The 13227-nt window shown below is 37.7% G+C and overlaps 2 pseudogenes; one reads left to right on the forward strand and one right to left on the reverse strand.

The window, feature by feature from the left end:
* The first annotated feature begins 2584 nt into the window (after nt 1-2584).
* LOC115231398 lies at nt 2585-3905 on the forward strand (annotated as a pseudogene).
* A 3993-nt stretch (nt 3906-7898) lies between these two features.
* On the reverse strand, nt 7899-12943 carry LOC115231399 (annotated as a pseudogene).
* Between the last annotated feature and the right edge of the window lie 284 nt (nt 12944-13227).

The following is a 13227-nucleotide window of genomic DNA, read 5'->3' on the forward strand; positions in this document are numbered from 1 at the left end:
TCACGGAAATGAGAAGGTCAATTTGCAAAGTGACCCCAGTCTCCCTGGTCTGATCATCTTATCACATTTTTAGAGTGTTGTGTTTGAAACGGCAGAGAGTTATCACCTTCTTCAGCGAGCAAAATTCACGTTATTTTCAATTCAGAGAATTTTAGTTGAATGACAACACAGTCAAGATATCCTCGACAACAGGTGACCAGACTCTGACTTTTCTGACCTCTTCGAAGTCAGAAAGGCAAAGTAATGTCTGTTCACTTCGAAGCATCATTGATTGGAGTGCAACTCATTTCGAAAAATTGCTCGTTTGGCATTCAAATATCTCAAAGCGAAAAGGGAACATTGAAGATCATTCGCTGCGTCGATTTCAAGTATTATCTTTGACATACTTGGTAGCTTTCCTAAGTTCCTGGGTCCGAATCTCACTGTGTTGCACATGCGGGGCTATAAACATTGTGGCTTTCGTGAAAAGTGCTATAATAATAATAGTAAAAACAAGTAATTTGCTGTGATGAATATCCTCCAATTGCTCCGGAAATCTGGAAAAATGATATCATCACTTTTCTAAAAAGGTTATGTTTTTTGAATATCGACAGATTGACGTCTGGGGAGTGGGAACGGTGGTTTTGGAGTTGTTGGGGAATAAAATCTTCCACGCTTCCTTGGTTTGGCTGATATTTTTATTTTAGCTGACAAATGAAATTGAACTTGTTCCTGAAGCAAAAAATCCCAATTTTCGAGCTTCGTTGGAATCCTTGAAGGAAGACACATTTTTAAGTTAAGGAATAAATGGAATTTTCAAGATGATCATAAGTGACTTGAAAATTATGTTTTATATTAATTTTTAAATAATTGATCATTTCTTTTTAACAAAATAAATCTTAATATTCAAGGTCATTACAAATAAAGCCTCAAGAGAGCTCTACACGACGAAACCTAGCATGAATGATCAAGTTTGAATATTCCATGGAAACTAACAAAAGTCCAGTTGATTTTATTCACAAAACGGAACAATGAGAACGTCAATACGAATACATTCCAACAGCTGTCAAAGTGCGTCAATATTTGTTCTGCCTATACTCCAATACAATTCGGGAACGTAAAGGAATTTTTAATCTAAAAAATTGAGCCTGAACGTAAAGTGCAGGAATCCCTAGTGGGGACAGAATAGGTTTGTTTTCCGTGCAAGCAGGTCGTACTTTTTTAGCATTGGGTGCCTTCGAGACAGAATCATAGTATATTAATTTTTGGTTAAATGGTGAGAAATATAATATTTTTTTATATAATAAACATTAATTAATTTTATTAAATTTGAATTACGTCCTTCCGAAATGCTTGGTTTAAGTGACACTCAAAGTATTACAAAAAAGAATACTTATAAATCATCAACTTTATTTTAAATAATACTTTTCAGAAATAGGAATCTGGCTGGTGAGTTTTGGACTGATTTCACTCTCTTTGGGCCTTTTTTTGTTTCTCAATCGAGGCCTTCTCACCATGGGAAATGTTTAGAGCAATGTTTAGTCACATTACAGGTGTTGATTGTTTCGGGGATTGTTTTGATTATTGGATTCGAAGGATCCTTCCGATTCTTTTTCCAACGAAATAAACTTACATCCACAGCTGCATTTCTATTCGGAATTTTTTGTATTTTTTTAAATTGGAAATTGATTGGAATTGTAATCGAATTGTACGGCCTGGTCATGTTGTTGAGGTATTTTCGGACGTATTTTGTAGAGGGTTTTTCCCCGTGGTGCTGGGATATGTTTCCCGAGTCCCCCTGATCGGAGCCCTGGCCAGGATGCCCATTTGCACGAAGGTTGCACTCATTTCTTTATTCTAGTTTGTCGAATTGCTTTCGGGGAATGCGCCTATCCTTTAATCACACATTTTTAATATTGTTTTTAAATATAGATTTATTTGGATGAGTTATTTATTGACTGAAAATTAGTTTATTTTTAAAACTAAAAGGTTGATTGAATTGACCAGATTTTGTAGGCCGTAACAAAAAGTTATTTGTAGGGCAAAAAATATATTTTTAGTTATTAAAAGTGAAATAAAATTACTATTAATGGAATGTGAACTGGTTGATGCGGTTATGGACACTCAGTGTTTTATAAATGAAAACTTTTCAAAGTTAACAATCGATGGAGTCAACATAATAAAGAGAAACTATCACAAGACCAACAAAGTAAACATGTTTATAGAGGAGGTGGGCATCCACTGCTAAATAAATCAGGTCACCGACTCTCTGCTGTCCTCCATTCGTACACATTTAGACATGATTGATCCTTTTTCCGTAAATGACCATTTTGTTGTTTATAGAGCGAAGAGACCCTTTATTTGGGAGATGGGTATGTCCTCAGTGATGACCACCCCCGAGATATGGAAATAACTGGTACACACTAAAATAAACAGTCAGTTAAATTATTCGTCAACGAGCTGGAAACTGAGGCCATTTTGAGTGGAGAATTGAATAGATGTATTCCTCGTTGATATTGCAGTGAGGGGGGTTCTCGGAGTGGGGTGCCTCAACAGGGTCATTCTCTCATATTCGGGGGATAAAAATGTGATCAGTGAAACATTCATGGCACATTGGAGAGAACTTGAGTTGTGTGGTGTGGCCAACTCGTTGGGGGTTGCTGATATGGACTTTGCTTTGCTCGTTCAGTTGTTCGAACGTGCTGCAGTCAAGCCCTGCGTCGTCCAATCCAACTTTGATGACTGTTGTGTCATTCCTGCCGAACTGACTACTTTTTGCAAAAATAATAATATTAAAATATTGACCCATCACGACCCGAAATGTAATGTTTGCTTTATTATGATTAGTTCCGCTGGTTCTTGGTGAATTGGAGGGTAATCTCCCGGTGGCCAAAAGTAATTGGGGGATAAAAGTCCTCATGCGACACAGCGCCATCATTCCTTCGAGGGGGCTCATTCTTCATAAGGGATATTCCGTCTATGCTTCACGATGACTAATACAAATTTAATTATTAATAGTAATCACAATAATTTCTAATAAAATTACTTATTGTCAAGTATACAATTATTGCTATGCATTATCGCTGCCTCACTTGTCGATATCCGGGCTCACTTATTTCTCGCTTTCCATTGGACAGGGTTACAGCTCAATGGAATGTGTCATTGCCGGAGTACAATCCTCCATACTACACATCCCCCCACATATTGGAGGACAATCCTCCCTGGGCCGACACAGAGTTATTCTTGTGGTCATAAAAACACAGAGATACTTCCAATATAGTATTCAACACACTAGAAAAGTCAATTAACCGAGTTAGTCATATGGGTCCTTTTGATGTGACCGAAAATAACATTCCTCTGTAAATTGTGTGTAGTAGTGGTAGTAATCCGGTTGGGAGGACAGGATTGGTAGGGAGGGGAAGACTGGGGAGATGGGGACCAAATCATGCTGCCGACCCAATCGTGACACGGTTCCAATCGGGAAATATTAAACATTTAGTCAGATGGAAAAGGGATTCGAATTATGAAGTACTTGTTGATAATGACTCGGGTCTCCCCATTCTACAATTCGTGGCAATCATTAGGAGAGACTGCGGGGCCTGGGCTCTCCCTGGGGTTCCACTTAATTAACTATTTAAGGGAATGGTCGATCCTGGCGAACAAGTTTCCTGCACTTTAAAACGAGAGTTTTGTGAGGAGGCTGCCAACATTGAAATGAACCACAAAGTTATCGAAGAGTCACTCCAGAATGGGGTGGAGGCATATTTTACCAAAGCACTGATACCCAGATTTATCGAGGATATGTGGATGACCCCAGAAACACGGACAATTCTTGGATAGAGACAGTGGCCGTGAACTATCATGCGGACGAGTGGAACTCTCCTATCGCCCAGCTGAATCTCCATCATGGTTGTGATAGAGGATGACGCATTTGTCAGGGGATGACGCAGTGGGTGTCCAATGGATGGACTTTGTGCCTGGAATGGACATTTATGCTAACCATTCGTCCTTCATAACACAAGTGGCAGTTAATCGAAACGCCTTTAACTAATCATTAGTACTAATTATGCTACTTTTTTCATTTGCTACTTATTCTTGTCCTTTGTTGCTTTATTGGATTAACATTTAATGATTTAATCAATTCTTCAAGTATGTGACATCGATTTTTGATACCTAAATGAACACTTGTTGTAAATACCAGTGGTTGATATTCTTCGTGACCTCTCAATTCCTACTAAGCTTCTTAGTTGCCTTCTATGGAACGAATCCAGTTTCAATACTTCGTTGAGAGAACTTCCTCATGTCCCAGCGTTGACAGTAGGATCAGATCTTTCATGAGTAATATCGACTTGTCTTCTCATTTCCGTAGTTTCGGTTTTGAAACCATTTTCCAAGCTTCGCAGGTGCATTTTCTAGTAGGTGTTGGAGTGCGGACACAAAATCCACATCATAAGATGCCTCTTCTATGTCTCCTATATAGCATTTAGGGAGGTCGCGGAGTGCAGATTGAATGGAGTCACCCTGGAGTGTCCCAATCGTTGTTTTGAAACTGCGGGAAGTTGCTCTTTCTGTCATAGAAAATAGTCTTTGTTCTCAAGTAGTAGTCTGATTATCCTAACCGTCAATTTATTTGCTTAAGCACATTCATCAGCTTTGGTCTGTTAGAAAGCTCTGGAGAGATCTATTCCCAACACGGTCGTTGCCCAGCGACATCTGTGGCTCCAATGCCGTAGACCTCCCTTTTCAGTACCCATTTTGATAGATCTGTCACTCCCTTTATCCGTGTTTGCCAGCACCTTGCGTATCGAATTCAAAAGTATTATCGGGCAAAGATTTTCTACTGATCCTTTTGATTTGTTCGGTTTTGTATGAGTATTAATTGTCCATTTCCAAGTCCTAGATCGGTGTTGGTATCAAAAAATGTCATATAGGATTTTTGCATTTGTGTCGTTTTTTGGTCCATATTTTAGAAGCTCAGGGCTTATGTTGGTTTAGTTTGACCTGTAAGACACATCTGATCGTTGATTTTTCAATAGCGATGTAGTTTTCTAAGATGATCCACATGTGGTGCAAATCCCGTGCAATAGTGCTTGCATTCAGTCGGGAAGAGGATCAGTCGGTAGTTGTTCCATGAATAATTGCGTCCAAACTTTTCAGACCTGCAAGATAGAAGTAAGTAAAATAAAAATATTAGTAAATTTAATCCTAAAATATTTTTAAAGTAATAAACACGATAGCATGTTAGGTGATTATAACTTTTGTTCATTCAACTGGACAAATATATGCACTCACGTGGCTAAATTTACAAAAAATGACATAAACGGATTTCTTATATCAAAAAAGAATTCCCCCGAAACGGTCATTGGGAGTGTCCCCGTTTTACATCTCAATTTGACATTGTCCCCGACTATGGAAATGTGTTTGAAAAAAGTTAAATATATATTATTAATACAAGTTGGAGCAATTTTGTGATGACAACGACTACCAAATAACTGGATATTATGAAAAGATTAGTTTTTCTGATCCTCGAATGTAATATTCAATTATATATTATCAGAATACTCCCATCCTCGCTTAAACTAATGAAGAAACTAAATATAAGTCTGTATGTCCAGGTAATGGAATTTTCTATATTCCAGGTAAGATTCACTAGAAACTTGCAAGTGGGTATATATGACTTGAAACCGAACGGTGAGCTGCTCAAGAGTGTTGGGTATACTTCTCTGCTTATTTTAGCGAGGATTTTTCTGACGAAATTGAGAATGTGTGGCTTAATATTATTGATAATCAATCTTTTCATGACTTTTTGGACTTTGACGATTACATCGACTGTCCTTCTGTTGAATGGCCGTTGGTTTGAATTGACTATTGTCCCTGTTCTCTAAAAATGTTAATGTCTTGTATCTATTTATGATACAAAAATGAATACTATTAGTTAGCACTCAACATATTTTTGTCCTACTTGATGAGATTCATTAGCTTGAAAATGATTCGAAAAAGATTTTACAAAACGAATCATATTTTTGCTTCTGCACCGAATGAGTGGTTTCAAAATGACTTTATTTATCTGAAAAGGTTTAAAAACGTTAACGGAGGATCCAAATGGATTCTATCCGTTATCTGTTTTATGATTATAATTATCCTAGTTTTGCTTTTGCTAGGGCACTAATGAATAAGTCAGAAGTCGAGGTTTCAAAAAAATTCGAGTCCCTTTTTATCTCAATGATTCCTGTCAAATTCTACAATTGGACAATGGGACAGAATTCAAAAATTACGACAATATATTATTTTGTAGGAAATAGTTGAGCTCTTTAATCAATTGAAGTATCCTAATGTAAATGAATGAGTCTTAATTCTTGAATATTCAGTCCATTGCTAAAATATAACGATGCCCTCATTTTCAGATACCCTATTCAAGCATTATCAGGAATTTTAGGAACAAATCTGTTGCCGATAATCGAATGCGTAGAAAGTGACATATTTTAAGTAATCTTAGAATCGTCCGAAAAAACATTTTCTTTAATTTTGAAATACATCCGATTTGTAGTGATGATAAATAAGGCTTGGATTACAAAGGATTATGGGACGAATCCAGCTTTAATGTTGAATAAATTTGAATCCAAATATTCCGATACTTGCGAAATACTAAAAATACTGTTCAACGAAATTCATGTTTATGTAAAATTTTCAAATGATGATAAAAAATCGGTGTTGATGTCTCGTTAAAAAAATAGCAATTAAATGTCTATTTATTAATTTTTAAAGTTCGTAGCATTAATTTGTTAACTATTTGCCATAGTAACACGTAACGCACAGGCTGCCCATAGAGGCCTGGTTGCTAATGTCACATAAGACCACCTCACTTCAATCAAAAGGGAAACATGACTGAGACCAATGCCTTTACGAGACCTATCTCGATGCGAGAATTTATTAACAATGAGTGCTCAACCTATTTCCTCGTAACAAAATACCATTTTTCTTGTTAAGGAGGAATAAACTATGGCTATTGATTTTTTGTACCTCGGATTTTTTGATTATGATTTAAAAATTAAAATGAAAATTTTTTTTATGAATAAAATTAGCTTGCTAAGCAACTATGAGTAACTATAAAAGTTATATTTAGAAAACACAGGGATACCAAATGAACCAAATAAAGACATTATTGCCACGTTAAAGTAGTTTAAAATTATAACATTTCGAGATCTTCGGAAGCAGATAACAGAATAAAGTTCTTCAAGCACAGATGTCGCGAATCAATTGTTTGTCGATAAGAATAAATAACAGAATGCACAACTTAAGCACATCATTGGCTGCCTTCCCACCGCCCAAGAGGCATTTCATTTCGAAGCCATTCTTTCCGAACCATTTTCCCGAAACGTGCCAAGATCCAAAATAAATAAAACAAATGTATATAAAATATTATCACGTATATCAGTCCAACAGAATCGCTAAACTAATGCAAGACACCAACAATCATGATATAGTTCGACGAATATAAATCACTTAACATTATATTGACTATTAAGAAGCTCTTAAGATTTTATTAAGACTTATCGAGAAATAAAGTAATGCCAACGTCGATAAACTACTTCCGAATGCTCACATTATTTAATAAATAGTCGATAGTCCTCATGGAATTGGGGGTGATGTAGTGGAGAGATATCAAATGCCGACTCACACCATTGCGCTCCTGCATTAGTGAGATAAAGCAGACGAACTGGGTGTTTGTCCAACTCTCGAAATTGTTTATACCAATCCGGTGTATTTTTTGAAAACGTGTCGATCAGATTAAATGAAGAAAACCGAGGCAACTGAGATTCGTCGGATTTAATGTCAATTTCGAGACGATTCAAACAACGACCCATTTCCACGTCTTCCATGCCTGTCTTGGCGCTGCATTCCTTCACCTGGGAGTATATTTAAGCCACTACCTCTGCCTTATTGGCAGAAATCACTTTCTTTACAGCCTCTCTACTCAAAATATAGGAGGCTCCCCCACTGAAATATCCATTGGGGAAATATTTGTAGAATTTGAGTCCAAATGAAACAGGGCGACTGTGATCTTCAGAAACGAGGAATTGGCGAAGATTGTTCACAATAATATATGTATCGTCGTCTGCTTTGACAATCCAGTCATATTCGTCGTGAAATTTGGCTTCGATATATTTCAGTCCGCCGTATGTTTTTGAAGGGAGATGTTCGTAGTCATCGTTGATATTCAGCGAGGTTATGAAGGACTCGTTCGCTATGACTTTTCCGACAAAATAAAATGTCTTGTCACATCTTTTGCCCCACGTATCCAAGACTGCACGTCCTCGGGTTTTATAATTGTTTTTTGATGTTAAAATCATACAAAATATGACATGTCGATGACTGTCAGTTCTTCCGAGGACGACAATATTCTGAAAATAAAGAATGATTCCTAAGAGGATGACAGATGCGATAATCAGCAATCTATATATTTATGAATAAGCGTGCCTTTTATACAAAAACATTTATGATTATAAAATTGTGTATTTTATTCAATTTTATTGCAATCAAAAAATCAAAAAATAATAATCCATATGTATAATAACAAAGGGACACAATAAAAAGTGACAAAATATTGAGAATGCAGAAGAGGAGATCTTTTTGAATCGAATTTTGAAAAACTCACTTAATAGGGGATTTGGCTGAACAAGGTCAAAGACTACTGTAAAGATTTATAAGTAATAAATGTAAAAAGTGAGTGTAAAAATAATGCTTAAGCATGACAGTCGGATTTTCTCGACAACTCAATAAAGAAAATAAGCCTAATTGATAATCGATATTTGAAAAATAAAAATTGGCACAAAACAATCCCAGGGGTCGGAAAATAAAGCACAATAGCCAACTATTTACGCAGAATAGACGCGTCAATAATGTACGCACTAATAATTAAAAAGTTCAATTATATAAATTAATCTCAATTTATAAAAGAACGTCAAAACATTTATTAAACAATATTTTATATTATTTTTAAAATTGAATAAAAGATTAGAATAATATTTAAAAATATTAATAAACAAGGAGGTTGTCATGATTCGCGACGAACCCTTATCCAAGATAATAATATATCTCCGATGTTTTGATTTAATAAATCGTGACTTTTTATCCAAATCCGACCACAAATATCAGTCAAAGAATTAGATTCCTCAAACAAGTGGATTGAGGTTTCCAAATCACAAAACTGCAGATCGGAAGGACAGAAAAGAGAATGGACGACCTCAACCCAGTATTCGACAAATCCATCGAATTGGACTACTACTTTGAACGCCTTCAACGTCTCCGTTTCGAAGTCTACGACGTGGACGACCACTCGGGAGACAAGCATTGGAAAAGGGGGACTTTCTCGGACAGCACACCTCCTCCGTGGCCGAATTGGTGAGGACTGGCGTGAAGAGAGTAAAGTTGAATCAACCTAACGATAAGCCCATGAGCAGTGGCTCCATTTAGGTAGACAGTGGGATTATCCCAGATTACTGTGAGGGAGATTGATTCCTGCAGAGAACAGTTCAAATGGTCTTTTCGGCCACAAATCTGCCCAAAAAGGTTAAAAATCGTGTCATTCCAGGGATTCATATTTTCGTCGTATCCGTCGACTAGACTACTCGTGCAGACGTTGTGTCATGATTGGAGGACTGTCCACTCCTCCCCCGTCGTCCAGTCCTCGGGGAATCCCGTCTATGCACAGTTCACCCTCAAAATGTTTCAATTGACTGCCAAACAAGGCAATGTGGAAGACAAAGTGCGGGTTGGTGGTGTAGTCATTCCGTAGATATGCATATGTGACAAACACCGTGTTCTCGGATATGTTTTGATGACCATATCCGAACTGGTCGACGCAGCCAATGCTTCCACGGGGGTTGGGGAGTGAGATATCCGTAGAGGTCGTGGAAGTTGGGGACTGAGGGATCCGCCTTCCTGGTGCTCAAGAGTTGTCAAATCGAGAAGGTGTACACATTTCTGGAATATATTCAAGACGGACTGGAATTGGATTTTGCAGTATTAATATTCCTCATTTTTGGTGGCGATTGACTTTACGGCGTCGAATGGGGATCCTCGGTCGAGGGATTCACTGCACTACCTCGGGGGGTCCACCAACGACTACATCTGCGCTATCGAGAGTGTGGGGAGGGTAGTTCAAGAATACGACACGTATGTGCTCATTGACTGTATTGCAGAGACAAAGTGTTCCCTGTGTTTGGATTTGGGGCGAAACTGCCGCCGGACTATTCGTTTGTCAGTCACGACTTTGCAGTGAATATGAATGTGGGGAACCCCAACTGTTTGGGTGGTACTGTGAGTGGACATTCATAGGGGTTGATGGAATATTGGAGGCATATCGGCACTGTCTGCCACACATTCGACTGTATGGGCCTACCAACTTCGAGCCCGTCATTCGGCATGCCAGTCAGATTGCACGTAGTTCAGCACGGAAGGTATAATCGGGAATAATGGGAGTGCTATTATATCCTGCTTATACTGACTGACGGGGTGATCACTGACTTGAACAACACGAAGGAGGCAATCATCGAGGCCTCCCTCTACCCAATGTCCATCATTATTGTTGGAATTGGAAATGCCGATTTTACTGAAATGAACATTTTGGACAGCGACGACGCACTCCTCGGTCGGCCGATGGGCGAAGGGTGGCCAACAGGGATATTGTCCAGTTTGTGGCTTTTACGATCACCAAAAGTTAATTAGGGTAATTAATTATGTGATTCCAACAATCCTCAAGATCTTTCTCAGCTTTTCCCGATGTTGGATTCTGGAACCAACGCAAGTGCGGGACGGGCGGGGAACAATTTTCGTGAATAATTAAATCGGGGTGATGTGCTTTTGGTTGCTAAGGTCTTGGTCTTTTAACAGTTGGTCCTGTTGAATGGCCAAGAAGCCTTTTCCATTTTCTTAATTAGAATGGAAATATTCAACTATGTAACAAACTTGCCTTAAAGTTCAATTTATATGTTTACAAAATTCCTTCCAAATAAAGTAAAAATAATTTTGACAGTATTTTTCAAGGATCAACGTTATTAACAATTCAGTGTTTATGAAATCTCCGATATTTACTTAACAGAAATTATATTTGATTTCTTTTTGGGGAACGCAGGTTCTAAATTGAATCTCAGAGAGCATAATCTGTTCATCATAGGTTAAAAATGTTCTTACCCATTTAGAAATCACATGACAAAATGAAAATTGTTAACTTTCGAGATGATCAAGGAATACAATTCCCCACTCTTCTAGAAAGCACGTAAAATAACTTTTAGAAAGTGCAATTTCTATAACAAAATGTATCAAGAAACTCTCATTTAATAAAGTACATAAGCAGCTAATTACGCATATTATAAAGTCAAGTCAATAATTCTTTATATTCTACTAATAATTGATCCTTCAGAATTATTTCGCTAAATGTGAGCAAATGATGTAATGTCACGTTGTTTTATAAAACATATAATTAAGAGGTTGATAGAACTGTTCGATCAGAATCAACAAATGAATTTTGAGAAAAGTCACATCACGCAATGTCAACCAGTTACTGAAAAGGACGAAACTATTTTGTCAGAGATGACATCGATAAAAGTACACAAATAATATCATTTTATAGGAACAAATAAAAAAACTATTTGTCTAAAATAAAAAAGCTATTTCTCCCTAAAAACGACGTCAACGAACTCGACGGCGACAAAGACTCTCCAAAAAAATCGTGGAGCAATAAAATAAAACCGTCTTAAATATTTAATCTTTATAAATATTGTTTCTTTAATTCGTTTCGTCACTACCCGCGCACTCAAAAAAGCGAAAAACTTTGTTTCAAATATTCCAACAAGTCACTCATCTTCTAAATACGAAAGATAAAATCCCTAAAAATGAAAAAAGAAAACAACAAGTTGTAGAGAAGCAGCAGCCAAGAGCATCATTTTGGGGTTAAAACGGACAAGACGAACACACTCGTTAGGCAAAGTCGACTTGATTTGACAAGTCCTGACCCCCGACTCGACGTTCCAGGAATGCAATCCACCGTCAGTAGAACCAGAAATCACATACTGCGAGTCCGGGGTGAAATCTGCTTCAATTTTTGAATGATTGTTGGTAAATCCCTAAACGAGTAACCAAATAGAAATGCCTCAAATGCGTGTTTGAAAGTCCCGTGGAATGCATCCACAAGGAAATGACAGCACCCGGAAGTGGAGACCAAAATATTTTTCCCGTCGGGACTGAATTTAATGCCCGTCCACTCGGGGGTCTCCTTGATGTCCGAAGTGAGGAAAGGACCCTCCAAATGAACAAATCAAACAAACCTTGTCATACGATCGCAAATCATAAAATTTGAGTGTAGACCGATATCCCACCGTGAATATGAGTCCTTCGGGGTCGATCGCGGCCACGGGGAAGTCAGGGACAGTCAGCATTCCCTACTTTCCCCAAACACTCAAACCTGGCAATTCGGAGACTTGAGATCCCAAATCCTCACAGTCTTGTCGAGGGAGGCGGAAAGAAAGAGATCATCCAGTGGGGACATCTGGAGACAGGTCACTCTAAAATAAACAATATTCTCCCTACCGATCACTATGTCCACTAAAATAGCGAATATACTGATTATTGTGGAGTGAGAGGTACCGAACACTGTCTATGAATTGATGGAGGGGGAGGACCGTCCAGTTTGGTGGATGCGTGGATGACCGTATTCTCCGCGTGAGTGTATTGGATTAGAGACACCCCATATTTCTTGCTGTTTAAAAGTCTCTGGAATCTGGGAGAGTTTTGTGGAGGAATACATTCCGTTGTTGCAGTCGTAGATTGAAATTTGGTCATCATCTCCGCTTGTGATGAGAATCTCCCCGTTTTTGGTAAAGTCCATGTGATTTATTTCCTTGCGGTTCTCCTTGAATACTTTTGCGACGCGCAGACATTGCATAGACTGATTGTCCAGCTTCATTTTGTTCACACGTGAAAAAAATGTTTTTATAAAATTTAAAGTTTTAATTTAAAAAGTTTTAAATTATATTAAAAGGTAAAACTCATATTGATTATTGTGGTGACACATATTACTAAATGTTGGTGGACCTTTGAATGGTTTAAAATTAGTATTTTATTGTTAAAAAGAGTTGTAGTTAATAATTTAATTAAAGACAGTCAAACAAGATCATCTCCACCCTCTTTTGATTGCATATAAATGGAGTTTTGACAGTTGAGGTGCCACCAGTGGGTTCAGCTGTATTA

This window comes from Octopus sinensis, unplaced genomic scaffold (genome assembly GCF_006345805.1).
Source record: "Octopus sinensis unplaced genomic scaffold, ASM634580v1 Contig18417, whole genome shotgun sequence".
NCBI lineage: Eukaryota > Metazoa > Mollusca > Cephalopoda > Octopoda > Octopodidae > Octopus > Octopus sinensis.